Below are 20,000 nucleotides of genomic sequence, written 5' to 3' on the forward strand. Positions count from 1 at the left end.
GTTTTGAAGAAATAGTCGTGCCGTGTGTGTCGTGTGCAGCTGATGTGTGTGTCGTGTGAGTCGTGCCGTGTGTGTCGTGTGCAGCTGATGTGTGTGTCGTGTGAGTCGTGCCGTGTGTGTCGTGTGCAGCTGATGTGTGTGTCGTGTGTGTAGTGCCGTGTGTGTCGTGTGCAGCTGATGTGTGTGTCGTGTGTGTAGTGCCGTGTGTGTCGTGTGCAGCTGATGTGTGTGTCGTGCCGTGTGTGTCGTGTGCAGCTGATGTGTGTGTCGTGCCGTGTGTGTCGTGTGCAGCTGATGTGTGTGTCGTGCCGTGTGTGTCGTGTGCAGCTGATGTGTGTGTCGTGTGTGTAGTGCCGTGTGTGTCGTGTGCAGCTGATGTGTGTGTCGTGTGTGTAGTGCCGTGTGTGTCGTGTGCAGCTGATGTGTGTGTCGTGCCGTGTGTGTCGTGTGCAGCTGATGTGTGTGTCGTGTGTGTCGTGCCGTGTGTGTCGTGTGCAGCTGATGTGTGTGTCGTGTGAGTCGTGCCGTGTGTGTCGTGTGCAGCTGATGTGACGTGTGTTATTGAAGACGACTTCACAGGTAACACACAGAATAACCCGGATGCTCACAGCATATCAGATGACAACAGCTCACAAAAAGTGTTCATGAAACTCCTGATCGAGACTGAAACCCGTCGGACCAGATTCACTCACACACAAACACTCTCACACCAGGACCTTACATCGTCTCTCACCAAACTGCAAATTGAGCAGGCATGCTGTGATTTTTTCAATAGTTTAACAATGAAAACATTTGTTTGTTTGATATTCCATGAAACTTGTTTCTAACCTGCATCAATGTCGTGTTCATATTTCTTTGTCATATGATGGGGGGGGGGGGGGATAATTTTTGTATCACTATCCCAATAATACATCAAAAGTCAAATGGACCCATATCCAATTAATTTCTTTTGGAATTTTGACTCAACGCTGTATTTTATATATATATATATATATATATATATATATATATATATATATTTTTTTTTTTTTTTTTTTTTTTTTTTTTTTGTCAATAGTAGTATTTATTTTCTTGAAACTTAACCCTAACCCTATTGATTACTTAAAATCTGTTGTGACTTTTTCTGCTCTGAGCCAAGAATTAGGCTGTGTCTGAATATTAATATCTCCACACTATATGAAACGAGTCGTTTCCCAGTATTCATCAGGATCCGGATGATCTTCTTCTGCCAGGATTCTTCACATCCGGACACTTGCAATAGCAAGTTTAGATACAAACTCATAGTGAAGGAAAGGTCAGAAATGTGAGATAAAAAGTCACAATTAAATTTATTTATTCTTTATTCTGCTGTCATAATTCCATGAAGAACTATGTAGGATTCACACACATCTGTGTGTCTCTAAAGTTGAACATGTACAGTAAATCACGCAAGGAGTCACTATGTTGATACTGTACATTTCAGTGTCCATCTGACTGTAAACAGATTTGATACAAACACACTAAACGTACGAATGCGATCGTGTTGCTACTTCTGGTCCTGACAGGAACAAACCTTATTACTGTTACAGTCACTGACACACACAACTGATCGTCATCGCTGCTCTTTCTAGAACACACACTGATCTCTGACTGTCATTCACCACGATTGAATTATCAGTCCATGAGCATCACATGATTACTGTCATGAGAAGAACTAGTGTTTGTTTCCTCTGACGGAGTGAAGCAGGACCAGTCTGTAATCATGCGATGAGAGCCAGCCTGACCCTGAAGAGCTCCAGTTATTCCTGTCATGCAGAAAAAATCACGAAAAATCAATAGCTTTCATCCGCATTTCACTGTTCATCGAGGCGTGAAGATCCATCAGCGGAACATCTGCATCTGGGTCAGTGAAGACTGCTGAACCACACACACACACTCACACGCACACACACACACACACACTCACACTCACACACACACACACACACACACACACACACACACACACACACACACGCACACATTTTAAAAAACATGCCAAGTGGGGACCTGCAACTCTGACAGATCTCTACCTATCGAACAGGGGACTCTCATAGCCTGCAATGGAACTGTGTGTGTGTGTGTGAACAGTGAAGTGAACTGGCAGTGAAGTCTGTCTTCATTTTGTAACTATATATATATATATATATGAAGAGTTCAGATGCAAAAGCCTCTAAGTGCCATCTGAAAATTTCTTCTAGAATGGTCATTTTTATCAAGCTCGTATATTTAAGTAATTTCACTTAAATTACTGAACTTAAATACACACACACACACACACACAGTTCCATTGCAGGCTATGGGAGTCAAGGTTTCGTAAACGATAAATGAAACTAAGACTAAAACCTATGATATCCATATCCACATCATACCTAGGATATCCAGATCATCCAAAGGAGGGAGAGCATTTTCACATTTAGCTCCAAAACTCTGGAATAGCCTTCCGGATACTGTTCGTTGCTCAGACTCGCTCTCCCAGTTTAAAACTAGATTAAAGACGCATCTCTTCAGCCAGGCATTCATATAATACTTTTAATCTTACAGTTAAATCCGGCCTCTAGTTCATAAACGCCAGAGGAGAACTGGCCCCCGACTGAGCCCGGGTTCTCCCAAGGTTTTTTTTTTCTCCATCAGGTCCTGATGGAGTTTTTCGGTTCCTTGCCACTGTTGCCTTTGGCTTGCTCAGTTGGGGATATTTGGGGATATTTTATTTAATTAATCAATCAACAATACTATTGATTTGCATTACCAAACGTGGACGTTCCACTAGAAACAAACATTGATGTATTGTTTTAATTTAATACTGTGAAGCTGCTTTGATACAACCTATGTTGTGAAAAGCGCTATATAAATAAACTTGACTTGACTAAAACTATTGGTCAAAAATCATTTTCGTAAACTGAAATAAAATTGAAATTTCAACAAAAATGAAAAACTAAAACTAAACGAAACTAACGACACTTACTGAAAAACTAACTGAAATAAAATAATAATTAGAAAAATAAAATAATCGTATTCGTAATTAAGAAGCTCTCATCCTGTAGCCTACCGGACAATCACTTTTTTCCATTCCACTGCGTTACTTTATGTTTCAATGTATGACCGTTGCGCTCGAGTCTCGCGTCTTTTGCATCGTTTCGCGAATGACAAACGTTCTAAAAACACGGCACAATCAAGTTAAAATAAGTTACACTTTTAAAAGGCATGTCTCCACTTTTGCACTTTTTTCCCATTCCACTGCCCGCGTCTTTTTCCATTTTTCCAAGCAAAACCGCTTTCTGTGTGAACCAGCCCTAAGAAGCAGAAATAGCCCATTAAATATTTCTATCATGACTAGACTTTATGCAAATACAGCTGTATGTTAATTCCAGGTAAGTTAACCATCTCATGTGAAACTAAACCACACATATTAGACTAGATACCACACTGAGCAGAAAACGGAAAAAAACAAATAGCATGTCTAGCCCAGACACAGACGTAGGCTACATCTGTCAGAGTAGAAGAAGGCCTATACTAAATGTCTGGTCAGAATAGAACATTTGAATATGAGTATGACTATGAGTAAATGATTTTAAACGATGCAATAGACAAAAAGCTTAAATGTATCAATACAAGAATAATGTTTGAAAGGATTAATCATAGAAATAACCTTAAAGAATAATCATAATAATCATACGCATATTTTTTCCCCTTTTCTTATCCACCATGTTTAACAAGATTTTATTTTTAATATGAATGAATAATTTGTACTTTTTAGTAGCATATGTTTGGTTCTTTTTTCATCCTCAAACTTTTTATTATTAAGAGGTTTTCACAAGAGTTAACTGTAAACTACAAACATTAAACTTTGCTGAAATTAACTGTCTTTAACTGGAAGTGTTCTGTTAACTCTGCTAAACTATAACTACTAAAGCTAAAACTGAAACTAAATATATAAAAACTAAACAGAAATGTGTTCACAAAATAAAAACTAAACTAAAACTAACAAAACCATTAATGAAACTAACTAAAACTAAACTGACATTTATTGGAAATTTGAAAATGATATTAAAATAAAACTTAATTTAAAAATGCCAGACTACAATAACCTTGATGGGAGTCCCCTATTGGATAGGTAGACATCGGTCAGAGAGTCCCCTCTTGGCCAGTGTAGAGCGACAGTGCTCTGTTAGTGATATAGACATGTGTGTGTGTGTGTGTGTGTGTGTGTGTGTGTGTGTGTGTGTGTGTGTGTGTGTGTGTGTGTGTGTGTGTGTGTGTGTGTGCAACGGCACATAACAATGGCAAGTAAATTGTTAGGGACTGCATAACCAAGCATAGAAAGAATCTATGAAGAGAGAGCGTTAAATAAGGAAAATAATATCATGAATGATTTTCATTAATGATATGCTTTTGAACTCTTGCATATATATATATATATATGTTTGGGCATGTTTGAAAATACTTGAAAGTTCAGTAACACTTTATAATAACTGCACGCTATTAATGAGTAGTTAAGCATTAATAAACAGTTAATTCGTAATTTATAAAGCATAGACATTAATAAGTAGTTTATAGTTAAAGTTATAAATGCTGTATTCTTGTATAAATACTTTATTTATTCTTTATTTAGAAGCATATCTTTAATGTGTTAATTGTGTTTTCATACTTTATTAATGATCAATTTATAATTTCTGAATGAAGTATAGCATTATTTACAAAGCAGTTGTTCAGGAGTTGTCAGTGGTTCATAAGATCACTTAAGTGGAAGTAAATGTAAATGCAGGGAGTTATAAAGCATTTAGTAGTGGTCAGTGAACTATGTGTGTGAGCTCATCTAAAGTGAGGACTAGTTATGCCTTGTAAAGCATTTATAAAGGAGATTTAAAGACTCAGTTTTCTTCTAAACAGAAAAAGGAAACAAACACAGTGATACAGAACATAGAAATATTAACAGCCTTTAAATCTCCTTTATAAACGCTTTACAAGGCATAACTAGTCCTCACTTTAGATGAGCTCACAAACAGTTAACTGACCACTACTAAATGCTTAATAACTACCTGAATTAATCATGAATTACAGTAGAAATACATGTTAATAAACCATTAATTAACACACTAAGTAACTATTACTATATAAGATGTATGAATGTACACTGAAATAGTTTATTAATCATTTACACTTCCACTTAAGTGATCTTATGAACCACTGACAACAACTCCTAAACAACTGGTTAGTAAATAATGCTATACTTCATTTAGAAATGATACATTGATCATTAATAAAGTATGAAAATACAATTATTAAACACATTATAGATATGCTTTTAAAACAAGAATAAAGCATTTATAACTGTATTTATAAACTGCTTATTAATGTCCATTAATGCTTTATAAATGAATTAACTGTTCACTAATGCTTAACTAATGATTAATAGCGTGGCGTTATTATAAAGTGTTCCTGAGAGTTAAACATCAGCTCTACAGTCTCAGAGCCTCTGTAGGACAGCAGCCATTCAACAGTAGAGGAGTGTGGGCGACGTGTGTTAACGGCCCCTGCAGTTCCTGCTCCAGCCTACAGGAGCGCTGCTGAGTGTGGACTTACACACACACACACACACACACACACACACACACACACACACACACACACACACACACACACAGGTCCTCACTTGGTCAAAAATGTAAAACATTTTTCATCATTAATTGTGTTTTAGCTGATTTTAACATGTTTTAAAGCATGACCAACAGGGGACTTGAAAATTGTCCCCACTTGGCTCAGCGGTCCCCTGTTAGTGAGTGTGTAACGACACCAAGGTCCCCAGATAGGTAGACGAATACACACACACACTCACACACACACACACACACACACACACACACACACACACACACACACACACACACACACACACACTCCAACACACTCACTCTCACTCACTGACTCACTCACTCACACACTCACACTCAAACACACTCACTCACACACACACACACACACACACTCATACACACACACACTCACTCTCACTCACTCACTCACTCACTCACTCACTCACTCACACACTCACACTCAAACACACTCACTCACACACACACACACACACACACACACACACACACACTCATACACACACACACTCACTCTCACTCACTCACTCACTCACTCACTCACTCACACTCAAACACACTCACTCACACACACACACACACACACACACACTGATCTGAGTGGAACAAAATGAGGAAAACAAACTGACCTTTACTGTCCCACTGGACGCTTGATCAACAGATCAACGGCTAATGAAGATCTCAGAAACTAATGAAAAGTTCAACCGTGATAAACGGTTAACACACACACTCGCACACACACACACACACACAGAAACCAATCAGAGAAGCGCTGACTGTTTCCATGGAAGCATAAACTGTGGCATGACTTGCTTTTATTTTCTTATGTGGCAGAATTATCAATCATCGCATCATCAGCGACGCTTCAAACACTGAGTGTTGTTACTACGAGTGTGTGTAATTGTGTATATGCTGTAAACACAGGCATAAAGTGAAGTCATGCGGAGTGTATTCTCTCCGTCACTGTACAGCGGCGTCCGCAGTCACTGGGTCATCACCTGACTCAAGCTCATATTAATGTCAGAGTTTGTCTGAAGTCTGTTTACTCTTGTACAGTCCTGCTGTGTGTTAAGAGTAAAACCAGTGCAGAACTGCTGGTGTAAACTACACACTACACACTACACACTACCAGGGTTATTATAGTTTTGCATTTTTCATTAGTTTTTATTTTTATTTCGTTTTGACTTTTTGTTTTCAAATTCAGTTTAGTTTTAATTAGTTTTTAAAGTGGGTTTGCTAGTTTAGTTTAGTTTTTATTTTTTGAAAATGCTTAGTTTTAGTTTAGTTTTTATTAGTTTTAGTGTTAGTTTTAGTCTTTTTTTGTAATTTGGGTTATTTGTCAGGGGCAAGATTCAAAAAAGTCAGAAAAAGTATTGTGTAATAGTAAAAACATAATACAATTTTAGAAAAAAATTCACACCCCATTGAAATTCCTTTACCTCTTACAAAATCCACACGCTGTACCAAAAATCCACACATCTTCTATACAGAATTCACACCCTATACAAATACCACAGCTGTACAATTTTCACACCCTATACTAAATTTACCCTATGGGGAGAGTGGGGTGATTTGTGCCAGGGGGGGGAAGTAGTTCCACCCTTTGTTTCTGGAAAACCATAGAAGAAATTGGTCATGTGATCACATAATTTTGAAAAGCAATCACTTTTACTCGTCCTCCAAAGAAGAGAGACACATGGTATGAGATTTAAGCACATTTTAGTGCAAAAAACAGTTTTTTCCCTTTCAAAGTAAAATTTCTATGATTAAGGTTTTTTGATTGTAGTGTCTGAACAATTATAGACAAGTTTGAAAACATTTCACACATGTTTTAGTGCTTTAGTAGGCTACACAATGAGTCTATACAGTTAGCATGATGTTAGCTCTTAACTGCTGGATTATGCTAGTTTTTCAAACTTGTGGGTCTGGGGTGATTTGTGCCAAAGGGCATGGGGTAAGTTGTGCCAGATCCAGACCACCTAGACCTACATACTCACAGGGGATAATCTTGAGAAGTGAGGAGATGGGCATGCCTCATCATTGTTTGACTTAGGCCTGCCTGCTGTTTGTTTAATTTAGCTAACACTGATTTCAGTTTTGAGTTTGCACTATGTTATTAAAGAGAAGTTTTATTCCGTTTTTAAGTGGCCTAAGTCACCATAGGATGTTTAGAAATTAGCCTAGTCACTTTATTCTTATATGTTACATAATTGACAGACAGCGCTATGTCAACAGGCATCTATTGCCAAAGCCCTTTTGCCTGAAATGAGTCACAAATATCATATATTGTGTTGCTATGGTGCTCTAAATGGTTGCTAGGGCGTAGCTTGATAGCTTCACAATGATCCTGAGAGACTGATTGGTCGTCTGAGTAGAATGAGCCCACCCCCTTGTCTCTATGACACTGTGATCCAGAGTTATGTTCAATACAAAATCCCTATGCAATTGACCATAGTAGGAAAAACGCATGCTATGGTATTCCAGGGTGACAATATCTAAATGAACCTTAAATTAGTAATTTTGTATTGAATTTGTCTTGCTTTCATATAGCATTACAGTTCATAACATTAAAATGTTCTGTTTTACTTCAGAAATCACTGGCACAATTTACCCCAATGTATTCCCCTAAAGGCACAACTTCCCCCGCACCAGGGGCAAGTTGTGCCATGAGACCACTTTTTCCCCAAAAGCTATATTTCTGAAACAATTTATTTCAGATCCAAAGTTATTGTTCTCAGGGATGCACCACATCCTGAAATATATGTACATCGTTAAGTTGAAGGAATTACTGCCATGGCCTCACTTTAAAGTCACTTTGAGTAAAAACTGGCACAACTCACCCCACTTTCCCTACAGTCAAGCCTACTCATCTGGATTGAAGCAGCAAACATTAAGTGTAAAAGTAAAAAAATGACATAACATTATTTAATATTTGAATCAAAGCTTATATAGTGTTTTGACATCGACAACCACAACCAAAAAGTGCATTTTACCTCAAACTTGCGACTAGTTAACTTTCTAAAAAAAGGCGCAATCGCTTCTCTGGTCGACATTAACACACTGACAAAATTATATTCAGAATTTAAAATATTTTGATACCACTTTTTAATGTGTGATTGTAAGGTGTTCACGAGATAGAGATACTAACCTTTAGCGAACTTGCTTTCAACGTCGAACGAACACTCGTTCTCATGGAGACGCGGTGTGCACGGAGGAGAGGGGCTGTGTGTGTGTGTGTGTGTGTGTGCGCGCGCGCGCGCGCATGTGAGAGACGCATGAGTGACAGAGAGACGGAGGGAGAGCAGGGAAAGGAAATGCAGCTGAACGAATACGCTGCGTGTTTTAAATAGCGTTAAAAAATCAAAGACCTTGACAAAGACGAAAACTAAGGACATTTACTCTATAATTTTATTTTATTTTAGTTAGTTTTGCCAAACACACATTGCAGTTTTAGTTAGTTATCGTTTTTTTGTAATGCCTCGTTTTTATTTTTATTTCAGTTAACGACAATGTTTTTTCCCTCTTAGTTTTCGTTTTTTCGTTAGTTTTCGTTAACGATTATAACCTTGCACACTACACACTACACACTCTGAGCACCAAAAGCAGGAGATAAATGATTATGTGTGATTAACTGATTTACTGTGAGGAGTAAAGCCTTCATAACTCACACACACACAGTGTAAAGCCACATATTTACACACTCGATGTTAAGGCGTGTGTCACATGATCATGTTCAAACTCGTCTCTGACACCAAACCTCGTCTGTTTGTGTAACCATCATCTAAGATGAGCTCGAGGAACAGCTGTCTCCTGCGTTCACGAAAGTTTCTTTCTGAATCACTGCAGCTCGTTCGTTAAAGTCTCCATGAAATCTAAACGGACAGTTCTTGTTTTTTATGAAATATTTCATTCTAAATGATTCATCGCTGCACATCACCCTTATAGTTCGGTATGTTCCTGGTTATCTTGAATCAAAATAACTTCCCACATCTCTGATGACGAGGGCGGGGCTATAACCTGTCACTCACATGAGATCAGCCAATAGCAAACCACAGCCATCCAGTCAATTCCCCACAGACACAATCAAGCCCCGCCCACATTTGCTCCTGTTCCAGAAGCGTTTCGCTCGATATACGACACAAAGGTCGCTCGTCTGCTGTGATTAGGATAAATGTAGTCCTGATCTTATGAAATGATGGGGACAACACTGATGTAGAAGCGGCCGACACTGGTTAATTCTACACTTAAACTCTAAACGTTTCCCTCAGATCTGATAGGTTGATTGGAACTAGTTGACCCAAGAACGATTAGTCGATAAGTGAGGTCGACGATTTTAGTATTTTTACTTGTGGTGCAAAAAACCCTCAAATAATTACAAGCAAAATGAAGGGCACTATTGATGAGCAGCGCTTGTGCAAACCACTGTCATTAGCATGTTCAGGACTTCATCAGATGATCAATATGCCCTCCGAATCCACAGATTATTCACGATATTACTCGCAACAAGTTATTTAGGTACAATATCTGCTAGGCCTGCTTCTGAAATGGCCATCAACTGAACAGATGCTTTTGTCAAATATAGCAGATACTAATTCGATTTTTTTCACAATGTTTAGGAGGAAGGTGTCGAATCTCATCGCACGAATCTCTCACTTTGATCACATCTTTCTCTAGCCTAGACATCAGCTGTGTGGAAATATCAGGAACAGAGGAAAAATACATTTTGCTGAGTAACTGATTGGTGGAAGTGTCTCTATATGAAGGTGATTGATAAATAAGAGATATACAATGCATTATATCAGCTAGAAAGGAAAATTTTGCTTTTTTTTTCAAATAATGTGTAGTGATGAATAAGAGCAGGAGAACATATGCAATGAAGAGTATTTGGATTCCAAGTGGACTTTAAAATCCGGTCGCTCAAGCAATGAGTTATGCACAGATGGGGAGAGGTTAAGTGTGTGTGTGTGTGTGTGTGTGTGTGTGTGTGTGTGTGTGTGTGTGTGTGAGAGAGAGAGAGAGAGACACAGAGAGAGGCTCATAACACAAGGTGTGTGTTGCTGATTGGCGCTATCTGTGCCACACATACGCATGTGTGTGTCCTGATCACGCAACGACCCCTGTCGCGTGGATCTGCGTGACAGTCGTGTAACTCACACACACTCTCACACACTCTCCTGATAAGTGTGTAAGCTGTGAGGTTTGCGTGTCGGGTGTCCAGAAGCTGGACGGCAGCGCAAAGACAGAGAGCGAGATTGCAAGATTCGATTAACACAACAGACACACACACACACACACACACACACACACACCTTTATTACTGAGGACTTTTCACAGTCAATGTATGTTTTTCTCGCCTGCATCTACACCAAACCCTCACACACACACACACACACACACACAGACCTGTTGACATGAACATGACCGATGAAACACAAGCCCTGCGAGTTTTCGCGTTTTTAATATTCACCTTTCAAACTTCTATCAAATATTAAACACGTCCATGTGTTTATCCATATGAGATCTGACGCATTCTTTCAATAAACAAAAACATACAGATATCAACGAAATATAAAGAGAGATCGACCGAAGCCGCTCAGATTCTGTACAAACAACGACCGTCAACAATAAAGATGGGTTTTATTTTATTATATAAAGCCTATATTCATGATTTTATGTACACTGTGCCTGGTAACACATACCAGATATTATATTTATTTGTGATTAGTACACCAGTTCAGAAAGGACAAATCCTCTAAATGTTCACGCTAATTTACACGCAACTTTCTAAGATGAAATAACGAGACTAATCGACATATTAGAATCTTAGAATTAGAATAATTAGAAATTATTAGAATGGAAACGCATGTCAGATCTTGTATTCTGCATTATAAAAGGCAATAACACACGAAGGAATATCAAATGAACGTCAACTGACATCCGCTCAAGTGCATCAGAAAGTAGCGAACATCAATTTACGATAATCAACCCAAACAAACAAACACATAAAGTAGCCTATAGCCTACATAAAGCGATCGGCTTTATTTTATTTTTTATTTTTTTGGAAAGGGTGCCTACCTTCTTATAGATCCTGGAAAACGTTCCTGGTTTGCCTAGAATCCAGTGATCCTCGATTCCTCATGCGAACCGCGAGCGACACCGACGGCGCAGCGATCGCCCGGTTCCGGTTCTGGTTCTTCACTTCAGATGATCAGGGAATCCGATGTTCCGCTTCTTTACTTCAGATGATCAGGGAATCCGATGTTCCTGGTCCCGAGCTAAGCCGCTTCTGAGCCGCTTCTGAGCCGCAGATCTGATCGCTCCTCCTGATCGCGCGTCATCATCCCGGCGCGCGCGTTTCCACAGCGATGATGTTTGATGCGAGATTTGTCGCGCTGATGCAACGCGACGCGTTTGACCGCAGATCCTCGTGTATTTAGACTAGACCACACGAGCTGAAAGCGCAAAGGAAAGTTCGAGTAAGAACATAATGATTCCGCTCTAACGCTTTTAACAGTGACACGGGACACCGGGGCTAGTTGTCACATCTCAGTCACCAAATCGAAATCAAGCTTCACCTACTGGTTTCCTCTAGAAAAAACATATTGTTTTCTAACCGTCTTACGTTTGTGAATTATGTTCTGAAATCATATTCTTACATTCAGACAAGAGTCACTATAGAGATATAAAGCTGAGCTGTTTCCAGGAGAAAGGTCTTTTCACATGTTTTTTTTTAAATGGTATTTTTACACAACTCGTTTTTTTTTACTATTTTTTCATTGTGTGTGTGTTACTCCTTCATGAACTGGATGCTGCATATAATGATCAATAACTAGTTTTTGTAGTCTATACTATAGGAGTCTATACATAATCTGACTAAATATGTGACATAAATGAACCGACCCCATAGAAAGCATAACTAGCCCCGCTCTCCACCATAACTGTTCATCGAGTATTGCTGATCAATACCAGTCCTTAAACCTGACTCTGAACCTGAGGACAAGTGAGGAACTGAATCAAATGGATTTTATTATATAATCGGAGCGAATCGAGATAAACAGCCTTCAGGAAACTGCTAAAAAAGATGTTTTACTCAAGGCATTGTGGGACAGAAAGAGCTGAAAGTACATTATGAAATCATTCTGAAGATTGAGGTGATTATTAAACACCCTGAGAGTGTTAAATCGAGATCCTGCATTGCTGAGGTGAACGTATGAGCGTCAAACAGAGAGAAGATGTTCAGTTTTTCCTGAATCTGCATTAAAGATGTTTCTGAGTGAATGGAAGTGGAGGACGTTCCTCTGACGAACTGATGCATTACAGCAGAGGGCAGACGTCCAGAGAAAGTGATTTATGATTCATAATTCACGCCTCAGTCTTGTTTAAACGCTGTGATTTAAAGCAGATGAAGCTCATCAGATCCGCAGGTTTAGAGTAACCCTCAGATGCTGTTATCGAGCGCTCGTGCACATGATGATGAGGGATTATCATTATCTCTGAATAGAGGAAACACACACAATCACGATCTGACTAAACGAGGACTTGATGAACGTTAGACCAGCCGCACTTCAGAGAGTTAACACTGGTGTTGATGAACGTGATCCTCCAGAACAGCATCATGACCCGAAACGGTCTCATCTAACTCTGCTTATTCAGTCTCTCGTCATTTACGACCTTCACACTTCATGTGCTGTTTAATCACTGAAGGGACAGTCATCAGTTGCGAATGATTATCATTATTATATTCTGCGTCTGCATTAAACAATTCTATTGCGTCTGAACCAACAGAACACACACACATTTAACATTTTAACATTTATGCATTTGGCAGACACTTTTATCCAAAGCGACTTACATTCGTGTTAGTTCACACACATGAAAGTCTGAGATGAAACGTTCACACATGTTGAGAAGAGCGTCTGGAAGATTCTGATAAGAACCACATCAACTGACAGAGAGAAACACTCGTCTTCCTCACGCTGACTCTCTCTCTCCTCTAATGGAGCCAAGCCTGTTGAAGAACGCCAGAACATGTCCTGATACGAGTCCAGAATCTCTTTAACATGTAGTTCAGTTTCAGGACTAAAACTCAATATTCAATATTACTATAATATTACAGTTTTTTCCTGCTTACACACGTTTTCAAAACGATGTCACCTTTTTTCAAAACTCTACACACAATTCCCAAAAACTGCACACACAAAAGGCCTCACATCTCCTTCAAAATGTGACACTGCATTCAAAATGCCATAAACACACGTTAGAATGAAGCATTTGCATCAAATGGCAAACACTTCTTTCATAATAGTACAGTTTTGGATATACCGTAGACACTGTTGTTCTAAATCTAAAGCTCTTTGGTCTTTCATAGGCTTATATCTACTTTTCAATACAATGTTCTACAGTGAAAGTAATCCGCTGAGAGGGTAACACACTGTAGACACCAATGCACTGTAGGAACAGAACATATTTATTAGGCCAGTTGTATACAGTAGCATGCAACAAAACCATGAACATATGTATGTTCTTTAGAATACAGTAAAGCACACAATTGTGTGTGAAGAATTCCTCTATGGGATTTAGAAAAGGTGAATATGGGGGTAGGTACAAAACTACAAACTGTGGATGGGTGGCAAACCAGTTTTGGACCAGAACAGCCCGGTGAAAACTAACATTGTCCCATATCACCACAGATCTAGCGGGCTCCTGATCTGGATCAGGGACAAGCATTGTGTAAATTGCATCCAGAAAAGTGAGCATATGGCCGGTGTTGTGCGGACCCAGTGTGGCACTGTGATGGAGTGATGGCAGCACACAGTTATATCACCCCACGCTCTCCTCCTCTGTCCTATTACATTTCTTCCGCAACACCTGGTTTTGGAGAGGTTGAAGCTAACCTCATCCACATGAATAAGTTCATGGCGAATTACATGGGCATCCTCCTCCTCCTCCTCTTTATGGGAACACTTCCCATAAATCCTGATGTACTCGTTACATCATGAGAAGAATGGCATCTACGCTAATTTTAGTGTCTTTGTTTATCCCGAGGTTTTCCCGCAGCCTGCCGGATCCAGGCCGTATCCAGATCTGATGAAGGCCCTTCGCCTGGACCGATGACAACGCAGTGCTGAAGTGCCAACTAGTCTCTCCCTATGGAGGATCCCTCTACCACTCTACAGATAAAGCGTTTTCGGGAAATTCGTTTCGCGTATCTACCCCGAATTTATAAAATAAAATAAAATTCTGTATCAAAAATTATAAGGAAACGCCAGTACTTTGTTTAGGCTTGGTCTGTAGGGAATTCCAAACCTGCATATATTCAAACGCACATAACTATAGAACCAGTTCTTAATGCGCATGTGAACGCCATCAACGTTTCTCACAGGTTCGCGTGTAAAGTCTGTGTAGAGGGAATGGTGTCGTCTTAGCGGCCCCTAATTTACAGTTTTTTTCAATTGCTTAAGCAATTTCAAATTTCAAACCCATACACACAGTTAGCACAACACTACACCAAAGTAACACAACACCTCAGATCATTTGCAAAAAGGAACACTTTTGTCAAAACTATACAATGTCTTATAAAAACCTTTTGTTGTCATAACATAAACACAACCATCATATGGTCTGATTCTGTCTGAATCACTCCTGTGCTCAACCTAAAACACTTTTAGCATTTACACAGAGAAGATGTCAAAATAAATTCACCAACACCACATGACACCAGTTGTGCAGACTAACGAAAATATTTATTTATTTTCATGTACTCAAGTCAGTCAATACTGAACATTTCAACAAAACATTCATAACAAAACACTTTCCAGTTTTCATACAGTTTTACAGTATTGTTGAAGACAGGTGAATTTACCTGTTGCCTCTTTATAGTGCTTACTGTACACCTGATTGGTGTGTCTACAATTAAGCACCAGTGTGTGTGCACATCTGGTGGCTGTGTTTAACCAATTGGTTCATGGGTGTGTTCATTTGAAAGCCTTTGCTTTGAAATTGCAAGGAAATGACATCATGATACATTTCAAATGCATGCAAGTGTGTTTAGTGTTTTGCAAATCACTGTGTGTAATGTTTTGCAAAAAGTGCAAAGCTGACAATGTGCTTACAGTTGTTCAAATCTAGGCCGGTGTTTTGCTCCTTGAGTGTAAGGTTTTGCTAATTGTGGGAAAGTTTTAATTTTAGTGTGTAAGCAATTGAAAAAAACTGTAATAACAAATGATCGTTGCGACGGAAGCGAATCAATCAAAACTAACTTTAGCTGGAAAATAACTTTATTAAAGGGGTCATATAATTGTCACGATCCACACAGGGAAACAGAGAGATCCAATTTGCAGTGAGTAATATTTATTTGAGGGTAATCCGAATCAATGGTCAAGTCCAGGCATAGGTCAAATTCCAAATAGAGCAATCCAAAACACAAGACAAGAACAGGCAAGAACAGGACACTGAAGTGGCGTGATAAATGCAAAGACTCCGTGACACATACTAAAACAGACAGGGTATAAATACACAGGGAAATAACAATGCTAATGGGGAACAGGCTGAGTGCAATGATCAGTGATAAGGGGCAGCTGAGTGCAATGAAAAGACAAGGATCATGGGGGATGTAGTTCAAGAGTGTGATGGACACCGTGGGGAAGGAGGACATCTAGTGGTGACCCAAGGAACATAAACCAGACACTGTGACAATAATGGTACATGCACTTTTACAAGTTGATTGTACTGAAATGTGTGTTGGCAGTGCCTGTACACAACCATCATAAAATGATAAAAATCCATCCAGTGTTTTTTTTTTATCTTCTTATATGTTTCCCCCCTCCTGAATCAAGCTGTTCGATTTTGTGACGTCACAAAATCGACGCCCCTCCCACAATGTTTGATTGACAGCAGCGTTTCAACACAGACCCGCCCTCGTGAGCGAGCTGTCAATCATAGCCCGCGCCAACCGGCGCGTTCATTGCTGATAGCTGGAGCACTGAGTAGAATGGCGTCTTAACGATTGTGGTGTTCTTGGGTGTAATAACGAACACAGCAGTCATGTTGATGCTCCTAAATCCGAACCCCTGAAGACGCAGTGGCTGAGTTTGTTTTCGAAGGGAATATTCCCCGCGATCAACGTCAATGCTGTCATGTTTGCGCGAATCATTTCACCGGACTGCTTTACAAACGAGGATCAGTATAAAGCTGGTTTTTCTAAGAAGCTGCTCCTGAAAAAAGCTGCACCTCCAGAAGAAATGAGTGAGTGTAACATTTTATTAACCTTTATATTAATCTTTATATTAATCTTTGCAAATCGCTTGCTGCACGCTTCACGATGAATGCGGCTATTTTTACACTCAGGGTACATTATGGCATGTTTTCTATGTATGACGTTCTCAATATAATTCATAATCCCATGTTTATAATGAACAACGCGTTATGGTTATTGTGTTAAATTGTGTTACAAACGGTGTCCGCACAGAACAGAGGGGCGGGCTGCTCCTCCTCCTCCTCTTCCTCCTCCTCCTCCTCCTCCTTCTCCCCCTCCTCCTCCCCTTTCTCTTCCTCCTCCTCCTCCTCTTTCTCCTCCTCCTCCTCCTCCTCCTCCTCCTCCTCCTCCTCCTCCTCCTCCTCCTCCTCCTCCTTCTCCCCCTCCTCCTCCCCTTTCTCTTCCTCCTCCTCCTCCTCTTCCTCCTCCTCCTCCTCTTTCTCCTCCTCCTCCTCCTCTTCCTCCTCCTCCTCCTCCTCCTTCTCCCCCTCCTCCCCTTTCTCCTCTTTCTCCTCTTTCTCCCCCTCCTCCTCTTCCCCCTCCTCCTCCCCCTCCCCTTCTTCCTCCTCTTTCTCTTCCTCCTCCTCCTCCTCTTTCTCCTCCTCCTCCTCCTCCTCTTCCTCCTCCTCCTCCTCCTCCTTCTCCCCCTCCTCCCCTTTCTCCTCTTTCTCCTCTTTCTCCCCCTCCTCCTCTTCCTCCTCTTTCTCCTCTTTCTCTCCCTCCTCTTTCTCCTCCCCTCCTCCTCTTCCTCCTTCTCCTCGTCCTCCCCTTTCTCCAATTTCTCCTCTTTCTCCCCCTCCTCCTCTTTCTCCTCCTCCTCTTTCTCCTCCTCCTCTTTCTCCCCCTCCTCCTCTTCCTCCTCTTTCTCCTCCTCCTCTTTCTCCTCCTCCTCTTTCTCCTCCTCCTCCTTCTCCCCCTCCTCCTCTTCCTCCTCTTTCTCATCCTCCTCCTCTTTCTCCTCCTCCTCCTCCTCCTCTTTCTCATCCTCCTCCTCCTCCTCTTTCTCATCCTCCTCCTCCTCCTCTTTCTCCCCCTCCTCCTCTTCCTCCTCCTCCTCTTTCTCATCCTCCTCCTCCTCCTCTTTCTCCTCCTCCTCCTCCTCCTCTTTCTCATCCTCCTCCTCTTTCTCATCCTCCTCCTCCTCCTCTTTCTCCCCCTCCTCCTCTTCCTCCTCTTTCTCCTCCTCCTCTTTCTCATCCTCCTCCTCCTCCTCTTTCTCCTCCTCCTCTTTCTCCTCCTCCTCTTTCTCCCCCTCCTCCTCTTCCTCCTCTTTCTCCTCCTCCTCTTTCTCCTCCTCCTCTTTCCTCCTCCTCCTCCTTCTCCCCCTCCTCCTCTTCCTCCTCTTTCTCATCCTCCTCCTCTTCCTCCTATTCCTCCTCCTCCTCTTTCTCATCCTCCTCCTCCTCCTCTTTCTCCTCCTCCTCTTTCTCCTCCTCCTCCTTCTCCCCCTCCTCCTCTTCCTCCTCTTTCTCATCCTCCTCCTCTTCCTCCTATTCCTCCTCCTCCTCCTCCTCTTTCTCCTCCCCCCCTCCTCTTCCTCCTCCTCCTCCTTTGAGAAAGTGGCTGACGCTTTCGAGAAATGTGTTTTAGCAATTCAGAAAAACTGCAAATTAAATTATTAAAACTAAATCCATAAAATGATCCCATAACGGAACCCTTTACGGTTTCATATAGAACCGGTTCCTCTGAGTTTTCAGAGTTCAGAATCTGCCACGTCTAGCTTTGAGTTTTGTTTCATGTTCATGTTTCATGACCTTTACTTTGAAGTTTTCCCATTGTCATGTGACCTATGATGTCATGGGGTAATTGTGTTGATCATGTGTGTGTGAGCATTATTCTTCAGTATAGAGGGTGTAACTGGTGGTGAGTTTAAGTTTTAGTATATAGTTCCAAGTCAAGGTTGTGGATTATCAATAAACATGTTCTGTAAGCTTGCCTACAGTGGACTCTGTTACAGTATCAGAGCTAATCAATAATTATCAATAATTCTGGTGTTTATGAAAAATGTTGCAAACGCTACATAACTCCACAAGATAAATTTACTATTAGAGACAGAGAGTCATTAGTAGTTCATGCTAGGATAGACTCGTGCTATAGATCAGTGATAGCACACGTGTGTGTGTGTGTGTGTGTGTGTGTGTGTGTATGTGTGTGTCAAACGCGTGAAGCTCGTACTGACCTCTGCTTTAGACACAAATGAGACGAGAGTGTGAGTTGATCTCGGTGTAATTGTTCATTATCTTCATTCTATATTAATAGCATCATCGCCTCAGGAATGTAAACGTTCATTATTAGACAAGTGTGAAGATGAAAAATACATTTGTTTCTGTTTCTTGTTTTTGCTTTGGCTGCAGTCTGTCACATTACATCAGTTCTGTCAATAGTCAGTGTTATTAGTATAAACGCTGCCTATTAATACATCAAAAATGAAATCTCCCTCGATAGAGTTGCATGTAAACGAGTCTCTCGCGAGAGTGAGTGAAGTTACTCGCGTCTCAGATTAAACTATACGGCGATAGATTTTCTCTCCTCAAAGCTTCTCTGTAATCCCCCTCCACACACACACACACACACACACACACACAATCTCCTGTTCATGGGTTATGAATGATGTCCCAGTAATATCAGATCCCTCCTCTGTCATATGACTGAACTTTAATATTGTAGCATTTATTTATATTTAGTCCACAGTTAGTCAGATTTCCCCCGTTACATAAAACGTCTTTGACCCTTAATGGACGTGTGTGTGTGTGTGTGTGTGTGTGTGTGTGTGTGTGTGTGTGTGTGTGTGTGTTTGTGTTGATGAAGTTCGATATCGATGACAATAACGGTGTCGGGTTCATCAGTGCTGTCAGAGTCATTCAGCACACACACACACACACACACACACACACACACACACACAACACAAACACAAACACACACACACACACACACACACACACAACACACACACACACACACACACACACACACACACACAACATAAACACACACACACACACACACACACACACACACACACACACACACAACACAACACACACACACACACACACACACACACACACACACACACACACACACACAACACACACAACACAAACACACACACA

The 20,000-nt window shown here is 40.6% G+C and overlaps 1 protein-coding gene across 1 annotated transcript in view; it reads right to left on the minus strand.

The window, feature by feature from the left end:
• Window positions 1–12,075, minus strand: part of crfa4 (cytokine receptor family, class I receptor 4) — a 40,942-nt gene extending 28,867 nt beyond the window's left edge. The window contains exon 1 of the mRNA XM_079864038.1: window positions 11,706–12,075. The gene's annotated coding sequence lies outside the window, so the exon portion shown is untranslated. The remainder of the gene's footprint in view (window positions 1–11,705) is intronic.
• Window positions 12,076–20,000: the final 7,925 nt, after the last annotated feature.

The sequence above is a fragment of the Squalius cephalus genome, assembly GCF_949319135.1.
Source record: "Squalius cephalus genome assembly, chromosome: 2".
Taxonomy (NCBI): Eukaryota; Metazoa; Chordata; class Actinopteri; order Cypriniformes; family Leuciscidae; genus Squalius; species Squalius cephalus.